This window comes from Canis aureus, chromosome 22 (genome assembly GCF_053574225.1).
Source record: "Canis aureus isolate CA01 chromosome 22, VMU_Caureus_v.1.0, whole genome shotgun sequence".
NCBI classification, from domain to species: domain Eukaryota; kingdom Metazoa; phylum Chordata; class Mammalia; order Carnivora; family Canidae; genus Canis; species Canis aureus.
In genome coordinates, this window is record NC_135632.1 from 47605705 (window position 1) to 47625642 (window position 19938).

General features: G+C 36.3%; 1 long non-coding RNA gene across 3 annotated transcripts in view; it reads left to right on the forward strand.

Moving 5' to 3' along the window:
- LOC144294169 (uncharacterized) overlaps positions 1 to 16526 on the forward strand; it is a 57883-nt gene extending 41357 nt beyond the window's left edge. For 2 of the 3 annotated variants that reach the window (XR_013361603.1, XR_013361600.1), the window contains one exon: positions 1235 to 1982. This is a non-coding gene — a long non-coding RNA (uncharacterized LOC144294169). Of the gene's footprint in view, positions 1 to 1234; positions 1983 to 16416 lie in introns of those variants that run through there. The other variant, XR_013361602.1, reaches the window with a different exon arrangement.
- The last annotated feature ends 3412 nt before the right edge of the window (positions 16527 to 19938 follow it).

Below are 19938 nucleotides of genomic sequence, written 5' to 3' on the forward strand. Positions count from 1 at the left end.
AGGCTCACTTCTGCTCTGAGATGACCAAGACCACACATAAAATAATCCCCTGCAAACCAGGATTAGTAAATTTTGATTCCTGAAGTAGTCTTATTTGTAATGTAGCATTATTCTTATAAGGCTCACAATCCTATTGGATTAAGATTTCACCTTAATACTTTGTTTAACCTGAAATACTTCCTAAAGATCCTATCTCCAGAAACAATCACATCAGAGGTTAGGGCTTCAATATATGAATTATGGAAAAACACAATTCAGTCCATAGTATCTGTAACAGCTCCTCCCTTCAAGGGACTCTTACTCATATTGAACAATCAATTATAAACAGATGACTTGCCATTGAGGAGCTGAAAGACACTCTTCTTCTTGAATATAAAGTGCCCAGAATGACCCAGAAGCACATGGTACCAAGGATGCTGCAGAGGCCATGTTGGAAAAAAACCCAACCACTTGCTTTCCAGAGTGAGACATCTTAGAAGGAACTCAAATATAACAATATCAAATGATTCTGAACACAATAATAAGGAAGACTAAGGTCAGAACAAGACAATGTAGAGTAGTGATTTGATACTGACCTCACTAACCACTGCCTGATATGGAAAGATTTTCAAGGTATATTAAGTGAAAAAATGGTGGCAAATGGTATGTAGCATATGACCTCGTTTATATAAAAAACATGTAATAAATATATTCACATTAACCACAAGTATATATATTCACACATGTGATAGAAGGATTTTAAAAAATAGATGGATATCTACCCACAGATAGACAGATAGTAGATAGATGATAGATAGATAGATAGATAATGATAGATAGATAGATAGATAGATAGATAGATAGATAGATAGATAGATGATAGATAGATAAATGATTGATTTGGAAGAGTACATCAGAAATTATTAAGTATGATTAAACTAAGGGGGAAAATTATTGATGTGAAGACTAAGGCTTTTATTTTCTAATTCATATATTCATGTTCTGTTTAAATGGTCTTAGCATGCACATGTACTTAAATATAATATTATTTAAATCTTAAATAGGTAAATATATCTCTTAGTAGTGGATTTAGAGATTTTAAAAAAAATTATGCTATAAAAAATTTTGTTACTGTTAAAAATACAAGATAAAAGAATTTTAAAGTCCTTAGAAATGATTATTTACCAGGAAGGTTTATCTGGAGAAATCACTGAGGACACGACAGAAGCTTCTAAGAAACATTTCTCCCTTTCAGCTCCCCAGCCCCCACCACCTTCCACCCAGCCATGAGGTCACCAACCTGCAACAGCATGTGTGACAGACCACAGAACCTGGAATGAAACCCTGGGGCTTGAGTCCTGCTTCTACAACTGATAACAATATAAACTTAAACATTTGAAACCATGGAACATTAATTTTTGCATTTGTAACAGAGCTATGATATCTGCCTTACAAAGCCCTGTGAATTTAAATGATAAAATATATGTGAGAACATTTTTCAAACCATAAAACAATACATAAATATTCTTTAAAATAGTGAAACTGCATTGTAACAAGGACCTCACAATACTTTAGTAATTAGATTTATCTTCTTGATAATACTTGAGATGGAACTTCTTCATATTCAGTTCTTCTCTTTTAAAAATGACAGTTTTAAGTCATCTGTGCTTTGAAAAGCCTGCAGAGAAGAAACAGAGGAAGAAGCAAGTATGGAGGAAAGGAGGGAAGACTTAAATTCATTCCAAAGAAGAAATAATTTTTTGTTCTGACCAAAAAAAAACATTGGGCTACTTTAATCCCCTTGTATCAAATATGAATTCAAGAAACACTGGCAGATTTTTTAGCAGTGTCTGAGGTAGAATAAGCATAAAAAACAATTTTTTCAATAGATGTAATCAACTTCAGATGATAATAATTTGACTAACAAGATCCCTCTGTGCATGGCATGAATTATCCTGAGGTTACCATAATGGTATAAGGAGAAACTTCAGAATTAAAATCAAGAAAAGTAAGTTGGTCCTTGACTGATTGCCTTATTTTAGCTCCTCCCATTGGGGCCAGGAGAGGGGGGGGATGGGGATGGGGCTGTAAATGGACTATGAGGTAGAGCACCCTGAATAGAAGGGATAATCAGTCATCAAACCATGTAGAAAAGCTGTTCATAATAAACACAATACAATACACCAAAGTAAAAAATTCTTTTTTTTTCCTCCTAAATAGAGACAAAGAGGAATACAGTGATAAATGTATTAAAAGGTATTTTTTTCCATTGAAAAAAGAAAACTGCTTTAAAATGTACTATCCTGTCAGATTTCTCATGTCTTTTTCTAATTATATACAGAAATATTCCTTTCATTGAGGATAGCCTATTTGATGTTTCTATCTTTTCTTAGTTCTTTATATGTTAAAGATGAGGGATAAAGAACAAGGGAAAATCTTTAGGTTATATACTTTCATTTTATTTTTTTTAAGATTTATTTTTTATTTATTTATGATAGACACAGAGAGAGAGAGAGGCAGAGACACAGGCAGAGGGAGAAGCAGGCTCCATGCAGGGAGCCTGACGTGGGACTTGATCCCAGGACTCCAGGATCACTCCCTGGGCCAAAGCCAGGAGCAAAACTGCTAGGCCACCCAGGGATCCCCTCATTTTAAAAAATTTTATAGGACATATCAAACATTGAAATACAAAAAAATAATAAAACAGATACCCATATACAAAACACACATATTCAATTACTTGTAGCATTTTACATGATTTTCTTCATTCTTATGTTTTAAGGGGAAAAAATTACCGATATAGCTTTTTATTTTCTTTACCTTTTTGATTTTTTCTATTTGCTCTTTTAGTTATTTATGTCTTTTATCTTTACTAACCACCTTTCTACTTTCTTTGGCTTTATTCTATAACTTTCAAACTAGTTGCTTAGTGAATGAGCTCATTAATTTATGATCTTTCAGTGTTTTCTCTAGTATGTGCACTTATTTTTTTAAGTTTTTATTTAAATTCAAGGTAGTTGACATACAGTTTAATATTAGTTTCAAGCGTACAATATAGTGATTCAACACCTCATACATCACTCAGTTCTCATCATGATGGCAAGTGCACTCCTTAATCCCGGTCATCCATTTCACTCAATCCCTGTCCCCTCTGCTCTGGTAACCATCAGTTCATTCAGTATAATTTTTCTAGGTTTGCTTCCCTCTCTCTTTTACTTCCCTTTGCTCATTTGTGTTGTTTCTTAAATTCCACATATGAGTGAAATCATATGATATTTATCTTTCTCTGACTGGCATATTTTGCTAAGCATAATATTCTCTACTCCATCTCTGTTGCTTCAAATGGCAAGATTTCATTCTTTTTAATAGCTGAGTAAATTCCATTTTATATATATGGCAATATATGGCAATTCATTAGTCAATGGACACTTGGGCTATGTCCATAATTTGGCTATTGGTGCTCTAAACATTGGGGTACATGTATCCCTTTGGATTAGCATCTTTGGATTCTTTTTGTAAATACCTCATAGTACAATTGCTGGATTATGGGGTAGTTTTATTTTCAACATTTTGAATAATCTCCATACTGTTTTCCAAAGTGGCCGCACCAGTTTGCATTTTTCCCAACAGTGCAAGAGGGTTTCTCCTTTCTCAAATCCGCATCAACACCTGTTGTTCCTTGTGTTATTAATTTTAGCCATTCTGACAGGTGGGAGGTGGTATCTCTTTGTGGTTTTGATTTGTAATTACCTGATGATAAATGACGTTGAACATCTTTTCATGTGTCTGTTGCCCATCTATATGTCTTCATTGGAAAAATGTCTGTTCATGTCTTCCACCCATTTTTTTAATTGGATTATTTGTATTTTTGGTGTCAAGCTTTGTAAGTTCTATATTTGTAAGTATATTTTATATACTAGCCCTTTATCAAAGATGTCATTTGCAAACCTCTTCTCCCATGGTGACTAATTTTGTTGGCTATTTCCTTTGCTGTGCAGAAGCTTTTTGTTTTGATGAAGTTTCACTGGATTATCTTTGCTTCTGTTTCCCTTGCCTCTAGAGACATATCTAAAAAGAAATTTCTATGGCTAATGTTAAAGAGGTTACTGCTTGTGTTCTTCTCTAGGATTTTGATGGTTTCAAGGCTCACAGTTATGTCTTGAATCCATTTTGAATTTATTTTTGTGTATGGTGTAAGTGCTCCCATTTCATTCTTTTGCATGTTGTTGTCCAGTTTTTCCAACACCATTTGTTGAAGAGGCTATTTCCCATTGGATATTCTATCTTGCTTTGTCAAAGATCAATTGACCATATAGTTGGTGGGTTCATTTCTGGGTTTTCTGTTCTGATCCATATGTTGATTTTTGTGCCAGTACCGTACTGTTTTGATCACTACATCTTTGTAACACAACTTGAGTCCAGTATTGTGATGACTCCAGCTTTGCTTTTCTTTTTCAAGATTGCTTTTAGTATTTGGAGTCTTTTGTGGTTCCATACAAATTTTAGGATTCTTTGTTCTAGTTCTGGGGAAAATGCTACTGGTATTTTGAATTGCATTAAGTGTGTAGATTGCTTTGGGTAGTATAGACAAATACTTGTTCCAATCCATGAACATGGAATATTTTCTATTTCTTTGTGTCATCTTCAATTTCTTTGCACTGAGTTTGCAAATTAAAAAAAAAAAACTTGTTTATGTATTGGCCATACATTGTTCTCATTGTTATTTTGCTCTAAAAACTTGTAACTTTCACTATAATTTCTTCTTTGGCCTCCAAATTATTTAGAAATATATGGGCATAATTTTAAATCTGCAATACTTTTTATTTTCTATTTTATTTTTATCCTAATTTTAATCCAATCTATTCAGAACAGTTAGTTTGTATGGTGCTGATTTGTGCATATGTATTTTCATATTTTCTTCCATGTAAAGTTGAAAAAAGATATGAACAACAAAACCAAAGCAAGTAGTCAGAATATTCTGACTCACATAAGCCTATGTCATTAGCTAGTTGATCATAGTGTCCCTAGAAAAGAACTAGTTGGGAAATATACTAGTTCTTACTTGATCTGTAAAAGAAAACCAGTTCCAAGTCTTGTGAACAGAAGTTTAATTTCAAGAACCAAAACAGAGAATCACAGCCCCTCAGTTAATTCTCTGACTCCAGCCCATTTACAGATTCAAATTCCCTTGAAATGAGGAGTACAGTCCACTTGAGGAACGACCCTGGAACACCACCAAAAATGTATACCTCTAATTTTTTTCCTGGTTTTATGCAAAGAGAACCCAGGCCATTTACCAGGGTGACTATGCTTTGGAAAAATACAAATAGGCCTTTGGTGATGACTAGATACTGTCTTTGAACTGAAACTAATTCCAGAAGACACAAAATATGACTGTGGTCAACTGGTGAGAGTAAAAGCATATGGAAGTCAGGTCATCAGTGGAGCTCCAGCTCAGATGTATCTCACAGTGAGCCTAGTGGGTCCCTGACTCCATCCCATGTTTATTTCCCCAGTCCTAGAATGTATAATAGAGAGACATATTCAGTCACTGATAGATGTGGATATCAACTCTCTCATTTGTGTTGTGAAGGCTGTTACAGTGGAATAGGCCAAGTTTAAAACATTAGAATTGTCTCTACCTACAAAAAAAAATTAAAATAAAGGCAATACCATATTCTTGGAGGAATGGCACAGATTAGTCCCCTCATCAAGGACTTGAAGATGCTAGAGCAGTATGATTTCCACCAAACCCTCATCCAACTCATCCATTTGACCTGTGAGAAAATGTGTATCTTGGGCTAAACTGTGCTGAAATCTCATCTCTGCTCTTTGAGAGTTGTGTGACTTTGAGTGAGGTACATTATCTTTGAGCACCTTTTTTCTTTATATATAAATAAGCTAGTTATACCATTTCACACAGTTACTATGAAATAAAATAAAATTTATGATAAATAAAATATCATCTAAGGAGTTGTCATTCTTTTAATATAAATCAACTCTTTCCCTAAAAATGCTGGTGATTGAGGGATTTAACATCATTCCCTACTTCTACTGTTTTTCCCCCTCCAACATGCTTTTGTTTATTTATTCATTCACTCATCAAATATTTATAATCACTGTATGTCAGACACCATGAAAGGCACCTAGAAAACAATGATGGATAAGTCACACTTAGTGTCTACAATCTGTGTGTACAACTAGCTAAGAAGATAGTCATAGAACATATAAAGTGCTATGAATATTATGAAGAAAAGTTGCAAAGTGTTTTGGGAGCTTATAGATGAGTACCTACTCTAGTCTCAGTACTCAGAAGATCCTTGTGAATGGATAAGTTGAGAATAACAAATAAGCTTTCACAAGGAAAGGGGCCAGGGAAGTCCAGTCAGATGAAACATATATAGAGATGTCCAGAAGATAGAGATGGTCTGGGGTATTCAAGGACCAAAGAGAAGGTGACTAAGACTGAACAATAGTGAATGATGCATAGAGATGGCCATGTTCAGCCTACAGAAGCTAGCAGAGACCAAATTAAGTCCCATATTTCAAGCTCTTTTTAGAGTTTTGATCTTTATTCTTTGAAAAAAAAATGGAACACTGTCGAAATAAATGAAATCAGCATTCCACTGACTGCATTAATAAACAGGAAAAATGTGTTTTATGAGGGTAAATTGTTTAGATGTAATTAATACCTCTGTTTTCAGAATGTGAAATCAAAATTTATAACAGCTAAATACCATTCCCCCAAATCACACAAACCTGAATTGTACAATTACGAAATGAACCAGAAGTGGAGAATGAAATGGTGAAAAAGAAAATTTCAAGTATGTTGCCTGACTTTTTTCAAGCTCCCATGACACTTGACTGTCATCCCAGGACAAAACACAATCAGGCAAGTCACTTACAGCTTTGTGTGACCCAGAAAATCATGTAACTTACACATTGGGAGATAAGTAAAATCATAAAATGGCAGCTTCATTTTTTAATGATCTGCTTTTGGAGAATGAAGAAGTAAGGGTTGTGATTTTGAAGAGATTCTATATTCACTGTATCTAAGTCTTGCAGGCAAATGTGCATAACTGAGAGTGTGTAACCGAATGAATAAATAATCAAAAATAAATGCAGGCCCATAGGATCTGTTCATTAAGAATATATCATATACACCAACCAAACAAGGTGAATTGTGAAGAACTGAGACTTGAAGCCCAAAGACTTAGTTTCCAACTTTAGCTCTATCACTTCCTATTTGTGTGACTCTGGGAAAATCACTTGGCTCTCTTTTTTTTTAAACTTATCTATTTATTATTTGAGAGAGAAAGAAGAAGAAGGAAGAAGAAGAAGAAGAAGAAGAAGAAGAAGAAGAAGAAGAAGAAGAAGAAGAAAAGAAGAAAAGGGGATCCCTGGGTGGCGCAGCAATTTGGTGCCTGCCTTTGGCCCAGGGCGTGATCCTGGAGACCCGGGATCGAATCCCACGTCGGGCTCCCGGTGCATGGAGCCTGCTTCTCCCTCTGCCTGTGTCTCTGCCTCTCTCTCTCTCTCTCTCTCCCTGTGACTAACATAAATAAATAAAAATTAAAAAAAAAAGAAAAGAAGAAAAGAAGAAAGAAGAACGTGAGGAGGAGGACGAGAGGGAGAGGGAGAGGGGGAGGGAGAGGGAGAGGGAAATAGAATCACCAGCAGACTCCATGGTGAGCAGGGAGCCTGACACAGGGATTCATCCCAGGACCCTGAGATCATGACCTGAGCTGAAACCAAGAGTCAAATGTTTAACCAAATGAGCCACCCAGGCACCCTTCACTTGGCTCATTTTGGCAAAATGAGCATAATTGTATTGAAATTAGTATATATTTATAGAAACTTATAGCTAGAAAGGTCCAAGAGATCATTAAATCACTCATTGCCAATTCCCCCTGTAAAACTATGAGGATGATGAGGCCAGCCACAGTAAAAGAACTGTCTACAATACACCCACAACTTTTGACCTTAACCTTTGTATTATTTCCAATATGGAGCTTGACTTCTAGGAGTTTGACTTTCCTGGTATTTTATCCTTATAATAACCCGATGATATAATTTTGATCCTTGCATTGTGGATAAAGAAATAAAGGATTATAAAGTTTAGGAAAATTGCCCCCAATCATAGCTAGTGGAATCAGTTGTAATTTGAACCTAGGTCTTTATTTTATTTACTCCTTCCCCCTTAAGCTCCAAGGCATCATTACCCATCATACATTCTTCTCTTCTTCACATCTACTTTTTTTTAAAAAAGATTTTATTTACCCATTAGAGACATAGAGAAAGAGGCAGAGACACAGGCAGAGGGAGAAGCAGGCCCCCCACAGGGAGGGAGCCCCACATGGGACTCGATCCCCAGACCCAGGATCACGCACTAAGTGGAAGGCAGACGCTCAACTGCTGAGCCACTCAGGCATCCCTTCACCTCTGCCTTTTTGCCTGATTCTCTCCTCATACATATAAAAGTATTTGAGAACTTTGGGACAGCTCCTGGCCCCAGCACTCCCTTCAGGAAGGCCTCAGGCTTGGTACATGTGGAATATGCTCTAAGCAAAGTCTCAAGGTTGAGCTAGTCAACTTCCTGATCTCATAAACACACAGAAAAACCTCTAAAAAACAAGTAAGAATTTGGTTCAAGTATGCGTTCTGAAATAATATGGATAATTTAGGAGGACAGAGGGTAATGACTAAAATTAACATATGGCTAGGACTTTTCAACTCTTCCATCTGTGTCAAACTGCCATGAATCCCCACATCATTTGTATAATTTGAGCAATGATAAGAGAACTGATAATGATGAGTTTGAAATGACAAAAGGCTAGTAGTGCCTGAAGCAGCCTCACCTAGCATCCCACTCATCTACCTTGAAGGCATATGAGCAGGACAAAATTCAAAGAGTAAAAACTAAAATCAGAAGATAGCCTATCACCATAGTATATAGAATTGTTGAGTCACTATATTGTATGCTTGAAACGAATATAACACTCTATGTTAACTATACTGGAATTAAAATTTACAACTTAATAATAAAGACAGTAGGGGATCCCTGGATGGTTCAGCGGTTTAGTGCCTGCCTTTGGTCCAGGGTGTGATCCTGGAGCCCCGGGATCAAGTCCCACATCAGGCTCCCTGCATGGATCCTGCTTCTCCCTCTGCCTGTGTCTCTACCCCTCTCTCTCAGTCTGTGTCTCTCATGAATAAATAAATAAAATATTAAAAAAATAATAAAGACAATAAATTTTAAAAAGAGAAGATTACCTATCACCAGACATTAGGAGAAAGTTTCAGTAATGGCAACAGTAAAACAGGATTTAAAGGAAAAGAAATGGTAATCTAAACATAAATTTGGCTCTAGAAATAAAACAACCTTAACCAGCTGAAAAAAGGTAAGATTTTTAAAATCAAGTTTACCTGAATGGAAATTTATATACAGTAGCTTTATTGGAAAGAGTTTTTAGGAGCAATGTCTACAAGGAAATGAACTAATTTCGACTAGGGAAAATGCTTAATTGTGATTTAGTTATCAGCTCTGAAGCTTGGACAGTTCCACAGAGATCTCCTGGACTGGGAACAGGGCCTTTGCCTCCCTACACTGATCAGCCCCTAGGAAGTATATTTAACCATTGATGGCTCAGCTCCCTTTTATGATAGATAATCCACAGTGAGGACTTTGCATCATCTGCAGTCAATACTCCCAATATCTGGGACAGCTTGTATCTGTCCCAAAGAGGATATCAGGTATGTGCACCACAACATTCACTTAAACACTTTCTTTTCAAATTTCTCACTAAGAGCTCCCAATCAGGCTGTACCAAATGGAAAAACTGGGAATCGATATTATGTTAGAAACTGACAAGATGCTTCTCCCCCTTTGTCCCATTTATCTACAAGTACTCAGAGATGACAACTCCTTGAAAATACAAATAATAGGACATTTCAGGGAAGTGGAAGCAATGTGTTAAGTATTTGGATGTATAATTACTAGAAAAAAAATATTTTACCAATACATGAAGTCATGATGACTGCTGATTTTTTTTTAATGTACCCACTCGTTTAGAGTTTAACATCAACAGACGAGACGATACTTTAAGTGCTCTGGGCCTTATTAGAAAAATCCTGCTAAATACCTGTAATTGGACTGGAAACCATTTACAATAATGTTCCTGAGCCACAAATCAGATAATTGAATAACCATTGCCCAATTCAAAAGTAGAGGAGCCATAGCCAATACATCTACTTGCAGCTTGGAAAACTCCACATCTAGAGAGAAAGATGCACTCTTATTTTAAATAAATACATATATATATATATATACATATATATATACATATATATATATATGTATATATATATATTCCATTTATATATAAATGTTATATATGTAAATATCTATATTTAATGAATATGTTATGGGTGTATGTAATATTCTACTATAGGTATTATATTTACTATGGGTACATAAAGTATGAGTATATAGAAGAGACTGGGAGCTGGAATTGGGAATTCTGTTCTGGACACTAGAATAATATATCTTAATAGTATTTCCTGTCATATGAGATTAAAATGTATAAAGACAATGGAAATCCACTTTGAAGGAATAAGTAGGTAGATAGATAAAATAACAAAGACATTGGGAATCACAAAAAAGTATTTTTAAAAAGAATGAAATAAAAAATACAGGCTAAAAAACTCCACAGAAATATGACATAAACAATAGGATGAGAAAATAATGTGGATAAATGAGATAAGAAAGCTTGCCATAAGACTATGCTTACAGTTAAATAATTAAAATTCATACTGTTGCATTGGAATTTCTAACAAAGCAAACATACATAGAAATATTAAGCCATACATGGCTAACTCAAATATGAGGACTTCTTCAAAATACAGTATAGTTCAATCTGAGTCCAAAGGACTGAGAACCAGGAGAGCCAGGGGCATAAGTCTCATTCTAAGAGCAGAAGACAGATGTACCACGTTACCCAGTCAGCCAGAAGGAATACATTCTCCCTCCACCTTTTGTTCTTCTATACAGGCCTTCATCAGGTTGGTTGATGCCTATCCACCCTGGGATAGGCAATCTTCTTTATTGAATCCACCGATTCAAATGCTAACCTCATCTGGAAACACCCTCACAGATAAACCCAGAAATAATGTTTAATCAAATATCAGGTACCCATGATCCACTCAACTTGATGCATAAAATCAACCATTACACTATTTTATATAAACAATTTTAGTAGGACTCAAATTTCATTGCTAAAAATGAATATACATTCATTAGTTCATTCATTTAGCATGGCTTTATAAAATGCATACACCTATCAGGCACTGTACTATGTTTAAGATTAAACATTAACAAAACAGACGAAATCTCTTTCTTCAAGTAATTATGGTGTTGCCAGATAGACTAAGCAAGAAATAATAGTTAAAAAATGATTTCTATCATGACAGGAGAAGAAATTATCAATTACCTGTTAGGACAAAAGCTCAGTGCCATACAACAAAAAAAATAAGCGTGGCACTTCTTCAGTTCTGGGCAATGCTAAACCAATCTTAGCCAGGTGGAGGGGATGGCTAAGCGTTTTGACTCTCTTCCTCCAACAGACTTTTTACACAGTGGAAGCAGGATCCCCAAGGAGGTTGTGTGTGGCAGGAAAGTGCCAGGTTCAGAAGTAGCCCCTGTCGTTTTTGCTACAGTTGATTGGGCAAATCTAGTCACAGGTACCACTCAGGCTAAAAAGGTAGAGAAATAAGCTCTATTCCTTGATTGGAGGAGTTACAAAGTAATATTGCAAAGGGTCTGAATAAAGAAAAGGTGAAGAATTGCCTCCATTGTTTAAAAAACAATTGAGGTGAAAATCATATAACATGAAATGAAGCATTTAAGTGAAGGGTTCGGTAGCATTTAGTATTTAGTACATTCATAATATTGTTCAATCTCTACCTCTATCTACTTCTAAAACATTTCCATCAACCCCCTAAAAAAGGAAAACTTTAAAACAGTTACATCTCATTACCCCCTTCCTGCCCCTAGCAACTATGAATCTGCCTTCTGTCTCTATGGACTTATTTATTATGGACATTTCACATAAATGGAATCATACAGTATGTGATCTTCTGTGTCTGGCTTCTTGTGTTTAGCACAATGGTATCAAGTTTCATCCATGTTGTAGCATGTGTCAGTACTTCATTCCTTTTTATGGCTGAATAATATTTCGTTATGTATATATGTTACATTTTATTTAATGACTCATCACTGATGAATATTTGGGTTCTTTGACCTTTGGGTTATTGTGCCTGTACATGTATTTGTTTGAATACTGGACCTGTTTTCAATTCTTTTTGGAATATATACCCAGAAATGGAATTTCTGAATCAGATGGCAATTCTGTTTAATTTTTGAGGGACCTCCAACCATGTTACTTCCACTTTTGTAATCAAGAAATCACAGAGAGAACTGAGGAACTCTTAGAAGGGGCAGTTTACCTGTTTTACAGAGTTGGGGAACTGAATTATGAAGGATTACTGAGATCTGTACAGACAAAGTTATGGCAGGTAGAATGGCAATGAGGAAAGAATGTTCCAGGAAGTATGAATCATTTCAAAAGTCTGAAAGTAAAACAACAGGATGAAATATCTGAATATGAGATGGACCCTGCTTTGAGTCATTAGAGCTGTGTGCTGATAAAGATGGCCTTTCCCTGAAGAGATCTTTGTTTCTCTGCAGAGAACACAACTATATAGTATAGTACTCACCAGTGGCCTAGAGACTCCTGATAAGTATCCTCAGTAAGCTAGACTTCACTCTTACGGTAAAGGAATGGCTTTTTGATGTTTGGTGTTGCTGTCTCCTGTTCCTCCTAATTTATCGTAGGTAAATACTTGAGGAAAATACAATCAAAATGCCCAGTAGTGTACCATTGCTATATAAGATTCTGAATGTTAATACTCACTTCCTGTATATGTCTTGCTGTGGATACATAACAAGTTTGCCCACTCCTTGAGTACCTCTGGTTTAAACTGCAACTTTGATTGAATGCCATCATCTGAATGTCTAACTGGTCCACTCCAATAACACCGGCCCACCCCCTCGACATTGTTAGTCAGCACTACTAATCTAAACCACTCAGGGCATCAACCATCACCCAGATTATTAGCCTTATAAAGCTTTATGCCTTCAAGGACCTGACTGCTTCTTTCCTCCCTTTCCATTCTACCTGACCTTCCCTGGTGTGCTTTCTGAAACTGAGTGTAAAAGAACAGTAAGATCCCCTAAAGTACATGACACACACATGCCACCTATTCCATCTCCTCCTTATTAAATTTCAAAGTGTTCAGGATAGCAATGAGCCATTATGAGTCTAAGTCAATCACGGCATTCACCTTCACCTTTGCTAGATAGCTGATTTGTGACATTCAAAAGGTGCGTCAATTTGATAAAGCTCTAACCATCGATTCAGTAAGGGCAACCTTTGAACAGACTTTTGGGGAATTTACTTCACTGATGAAAAGCAAGAACTGCTTGGGGGAGGTCAGTTTCTTGCCACCCCAGGCCCACCTCCAGCTTCCTGGATTTGAATGCTGTTTTAATATTGAGACAATGCAGTGAAAAGCCTAAGGACCAAAAACCCAACCTGTTAAAGATGGCAGAGGAGAAAGCCAGAAAATATTCTGGGTCATGACAACACTTTCAGATTCCTGAAACTGTCAGTGGCCGTCTCTCTTTAGACTTTGTTATGTGGAGAAAATTTGAATTGATATAACTGGTATCTACTCCAAACTTTCTCTACACCACCTCACTCTCACAAAAATTTGGAGGCATTCTTTGGATGCAGCTTTCCCTGCAGTTCTCTGAAATAGAAGTATTTCCCCCTCCATATTACATGCATCTTGGGGTTTAAATGCACAATAGATATTCCTAATAGTACTTTTGTTTTTAACTCAGAGGTTGGCAAGTGCTTTCTGTAATCATACAAAAAGTAAATATTTTCCATTTAAAAAGGGATAAGGTCTGTCACAGCATAGCTCTGCCATGGTGGCTCCCAAGCAGCCATAGACAACGCATAACTGAATGGGTTTGGCTGTGTTCCAATAAAACTGTTAAAAAAAGAAGTGGTGAGTAGCTTTGGCCCACAGTCTGCAATTTTCCAAGATCATTCTTTTTTTTATTTTTAAAATTTTTTATTTGAATATAGTTTACCCACAATGTTATATTAGTTTCAGGTGTACAACTTAGCAATTAGATGAGTTTATACATTATGCTATGTTCACCTTAATGGTAGCAACTGTCAACTTACATCACTATTACAATATCACTGACTGTATTCCTTATGTTGTGCCTTTTATTCCTGTGATTTACTCATCCCATAATTGGAAGCCTGAATCTCCCTCTGTCCCTCACTCATTTTGCCCAACTCCCCACACCCCTCTTTTCTGGCAATATCCCTCTACTCTAGATCATTGTTCTACCTTCTTCCATCAAAACTTCATATCCTTTGAAACACATGTCATTCTGACAACTGATTTACTATCATTCACCACTCTCTCATCACTTTCCTTCAATTCTTTGATAGAATTACAAACTGGCCCAGGAAATTCCTCACCACCAACTCCTCCTTCCACTGTTTTCTCACTGCAGAAGCCCTAGCCTTTCAGTTCCTTGATCTCTTAAGCAATGTTTTTCTTTGGAAATTCCTAGTCACTCACACTAATATCCCAAACCTAGATATTGTTATCAACCACAGCATCACCTCTTTCAAAGCTTTGGAATCTAGAATTCTAATTTCAGATCATTCTTTCTGGTTTTGCCAACTTAGTTACTTGGGATCCCTATTCTAACAATTCTTTATCCTCATTAAACTATTCACACCCTGGCTTGCCCTCACATCTCTCTTTGCCTAGTGCAGAGTTTATGGTTAAAAACTATAGGTAGTCCGGGTGGCTCAGCGGTTGAGGGCCCACCTTCGGCCCAGGGCGTGATCCTGGAGTCCCAGATCCCGAGTCCACATCGGGATCCCTGCATGGAGCCTGCTTTTCCCTCTGCCTGTGTCTCTGCCTCTCTCTCTCTCTCTCTCTCTCTCTCTGTGTGTGTGTGTGTCTCTCATGAATAAATAAATCTTAAAAAAAATTATAACCAGTACCTTGAACATACACATAATTCCACCTCTTGTCTCTATTCTGACATAATTATCAGGCAGTAACTAATTAGGAATAAAACTTAAATGCCTGCTATGATGTTTAATTTTACATATCAGTTTGACTTGGCTAAGTGATACCCAGATTTCTGCTAAAACTTTATTTCTGAGTGTGTCTGTGAGGGTGTCCCCAGAACAGATTAGCATTTGAGTTAGTAGATTAAGTAAAGATCTTTCTCACTGATAGTGGTTAGTGGTCATCCAAATCTCTTAATGGCCTAAATGGAACAAAATGGCAGAGGAAGAATAAGATCACCCCTTCTGCTGGAGTTGAGACATTCATCTTTTGGCACCTCCAACATTGGCATTCCTGGTTCTCAGATGAAGATTTATACCATCAGTCTTGTAGATTTACAGGTGTTCGTAGTTGGGTTGAAATTATACCACCAGTTTTCCTGGTTCTCTAGCTTGCAGATGGCAGATCATGGGACTTCTTGGCCTCCATAATCATGTGAGCCAATTCCTATAATGAATCTCCATATATTATATATATATATATTGTACTGTTTGTCTGGAGATCCCTAACAAATACACTTGCCTAGAATAAACAGTCAAGCAGCTGAAGGTTGCTAGGGGAAAATCCCCAAATGATGCTGACTGATCATTCTATTTTATGTTTATAGCCTTCAAACTAGCACTATCCAAAAATCCTACTATGTTTCTCTAGTAAATTCACTTTACGTTCCTCTAAGATAACTACTTTATATCTTTTCCTTGCCTCAATGCACTTTTAACCATCAATCTGGCATTAGTGTTCATTCAAAAGCCACATTTATTTACTTAAAAAGTTAAATTCATACTATAGAAGTGTTATCTTCTAACACCCCTAAATTTATTAATCTTCTTCATCTTTACCCTCATAACATGTCTTCTTTTTATGTAAAGTGGCCTGTTTATCATGGTGGCTGAGGGTGTGGCCTCTATAGTAGGACAACTTGGCTTTAAGCCCTAGCTCCTCTACTGGAGAGCTCTGTGAGTACAGAGGAGTGGCTTACATATTCTGCACCTTTATTTTTCCCTCATTATATCCAAAACAGTGATAGAAACTATCTCTCAAAGTACTCCTGCAGATTAAGTAAGTTAACATTGTTCAAGTACCTAGAACAATCCCTGTCAAATGGTAAGTGCTTAGACTTGGAATATGTTAGACATATTTCCAATTCATTATTAAAATAAAGGAAGAGTCTACTTTCATATAAAGCTAACTTCTTCTTTTGTGTTCCAGGCCTATTTCCAGCTATTCCATTCAGGGAGATCACAGTGAAACCTGAAATGTAAATAGGCTATGGCAACAACTATATACAATATGTTTTATGTATGCATACACACAGGTTGTGATGTAATTGAAATAAATAGATATAATGTCTGTTATGATGTGAAATTCCTATATCAATGTTTTCTTTCCTTTAGAGTTTGTGCTTTTATGTTTATGTGTGTGTGTTTATGTTATGTTAGAATTGGTTAAAAAAAGTATGTGTGCCCTAAGACCTCGTATACTCCTAGTATCTGATATTAAATGTATTTTAAGAGAAGAAATATTGAAACAACCATGAATCCAGATTTTGCTGGACCTAAAATTTATACATTTTAAAAATATGTATATATAACTTTTAAGTATAAAATGAATTACAGTGCCAAAGCAAGATGGCTGACTCTGCTTCTTACACTTCATTGCATCTCTTTTAATACCCTCAAGAATTTTAAGATGAGGATGTTATTATCTCCTACATATTGGCAAATAAAAATCAAGTAACTTTGTGGTTACATAAATAGTGAGTGACCTAGCCGTGATGTCTTCAGTCTCTCGGTGCTAAGACCAGTGTCCCCTGCCTCCATATTCCAGCTTCCTCTATCCTTACAGGCAGAAAGGAGGTTGGGGTCCCAAAGTTTACATCTTTTATTCAATTTCCTCTTTCTCAGCATTTACCCACATTATGGGTATAACTTTTCCCCACAGTTTTTCTGCTGCCACTATTAGACGTTACATGGGGAAGTCTTTAATTCTCACTGAGTTCTGAATCTCTGGGGAACATATTGACCATTGAAACATTCAACCCCAGTAAGGGTATGATGATTACTGGGCAATCACACAATCCTCAAAGTCACAACAGCAGATGCCCTCAGATCTCGCACATCTTCCTCTGTCTTATTATCCTACTCATAATATGGAAGAGTAATCAGTAGTTGTAAGAATGTAGTCTCAGAAGCAAGCAGTGGACATGGTAACATATGCCAGCAAATGTAAACACTTCCCTGGTAAGACAGGGAAGATTCCTGCTGCAGGACAGGAAGCAAAGAGCAATGAAATTTAGTACCTTGAATAGTAGTGGTGGTAAGATATCAGGGAGGCTGGAAATAACTGAAAATAAGAGAATGTTCCTAAAAGATAAATCCAGGATAGTAAAAGACCAAGAATCAGTTCTCTAGTGAATGGATGCCAAAGAAGCAATCACAATAATATTGTCATATCTGAGGAGGAAGAAGCCATAAATTCCTTAAGGAACCATAAGGACAATTGGATGTCCTTCATGGAGCTCTGTGGCTGAGTGTATCCAAAGAGTGAGGACACTGCTAACCTGGGAAACTTTCCTCCTAATCTGAGAAACACTGTCTCCTCTAACTTTTGTAGAATTGCAATGACATCATCAGACATTCATTCATCATAATCCATGGCACGATGGTAAATATATGGCTGAATAAAAGAGCATTTATTCTCAAGCTTCTAACTATCTATCTGAGAAGAAAAATTTGAAAGAGTAGAATGTTGTTCCAGAACCCTGAAGCCATTAATGATTTACACTGCTCTTTGTTATTCTTTTATGTAAATGTAAATCCCTTAAGAGAAGAATAATGTCTATTCCTTAATGTGCACCCAAATACAATTTTATGGAAGTAGCTCTTATGGGATTCAGAGTGATTCAAATCCTCTCTAATCTATTCACTGGCTATGGGCTATAAGTCACTTAACTTCTCTGCTCCTTTGTTTCTCAATTATAAATTTCAAATTAGAGGTGTGTGTTTAAGGAGGTATCCCACAATGACAAACCTCCTGTACAGCTTACTGCACAGAAATATTATGCTTTTCCTCCCACCTTGCATTAGGCCCCATCCCATCATTTACTACATTGCAAGCATCTCCTTCCATTTTCTTCAAGATTTCCACATATATTTGCCTTTCTCAAAACTTTCTCATCATTTTTATGATTCTTATAATGAGAAAGTTCATTGTAACTCATTAATCTACACATTTCTGATTTTAAAAGTGCTCCAAATATTCAAATGCCTCATTAACCCCCATGACGCTCCTCAGAGGGCATACATTTTAAAAGCATGCAGTGACTGCATTTGAACAAGGAAATAGTTACTGTGTGCCTACTTTGTGCCAGATGGTGACTAGAAACTGGGGAGATGAATAGTCATAAAATATAAGGCCTGCTTTCAAAAAATTCACAATCAGGGAAGGAGAAGCTATGCATTATCAGTTAAAAAGGGACCAAAAAGGATAGGCTGAAGGAGTAAGGAGGAAGTCAATATCACACTAAGCCATTGCAAAGCCTGAGAGAAAAGGAAGATATCAGTACTACAGAACCTGTCTATTTAAAATTTTGATTATTTTTATCATTGATTCTTTTGCATTGATTTTTTTAAAATATTGCATGAAAATATTATTTACCTTGATTACTGTTTTTTGTTCTTAAGTTTTGCACATCTGATTGAGAATGTTATGGACTGAATTGTGTCTGCCCTCCAAATTTATATGTTGAATGTGACTACATTTGGAGGTAAGACCTTTACAGAGGAAATTAAGGTTCAGTGAACTTAATAGGGAAGTTTCTCAACCAATAAGACTAGTATCATTATAAGAAGATAAGACACCAGAGAAAAGGCCATGTGAGGACAGAATGAATAGGTGGCTATCTACAAGCCAAAGAGAGAGGCTTCTGGAGAAACCACCCTGCCAACACCTTGATTTTGGAATTCCAGCCTACAGAACTATGAGGAATAAATTTTTGTTATTTAAGCCACCTTGTCTGTGGTATTTTGTTATGGTGGCCCTAGCAGGCTAATGTAGAAGGTAAGAGATTTCATAAAAGAAGATTCATACGAGTTTAGTCTTAAAAAACAAAACAGTCTAGATAGTGAGAAAGATAGTTCTGGAAATTTTAAGCATGGGATAGAAATTGGAAAGGAGATCTTTGGGCAGAAGCAATGTCTTTGAGGTTAATACTGACTGCCAAACTTACAAACATGTGCAGTCAGATACACATCAGGCTGAACTAGCCTTTGACACAGACTTCTACTAGTGCCTATTTTTGTAAGGCCCATGAGCTATGAAATTTTACATTTTTAAATTGTTGAAAAAAAATCTAACAGAGACTATTTCATGATGTTGAAAGTTATATGAAATTCAAATTTCAGTGTCCATAAATAATGTTTTATTAGAACGCAGTCATGCTTATTTGTTCAAGTATTATCTATAGCGCTTTTGTGCTGCTACAACAACAGAATTGAATATTTTAGACAGAGACCATATGGCCCACAACAAACAATTGCTGTCTGACCTTTTACGGAAAAGGAGTGCTAGTCCCTATATTAGACCATTTCCTTTCCAAACTCGTCTCTAACATAAGTATATTTGTTTAAGACAAAGGAAGGAAGGAATCAAGGAAGGAAGGAAGGAAGAGAAGAGAGAGGGAAGGAGGGAGGGAAGGAGGCTAAAATGGAGAGAAGAAAGAAGGAAGAGAAT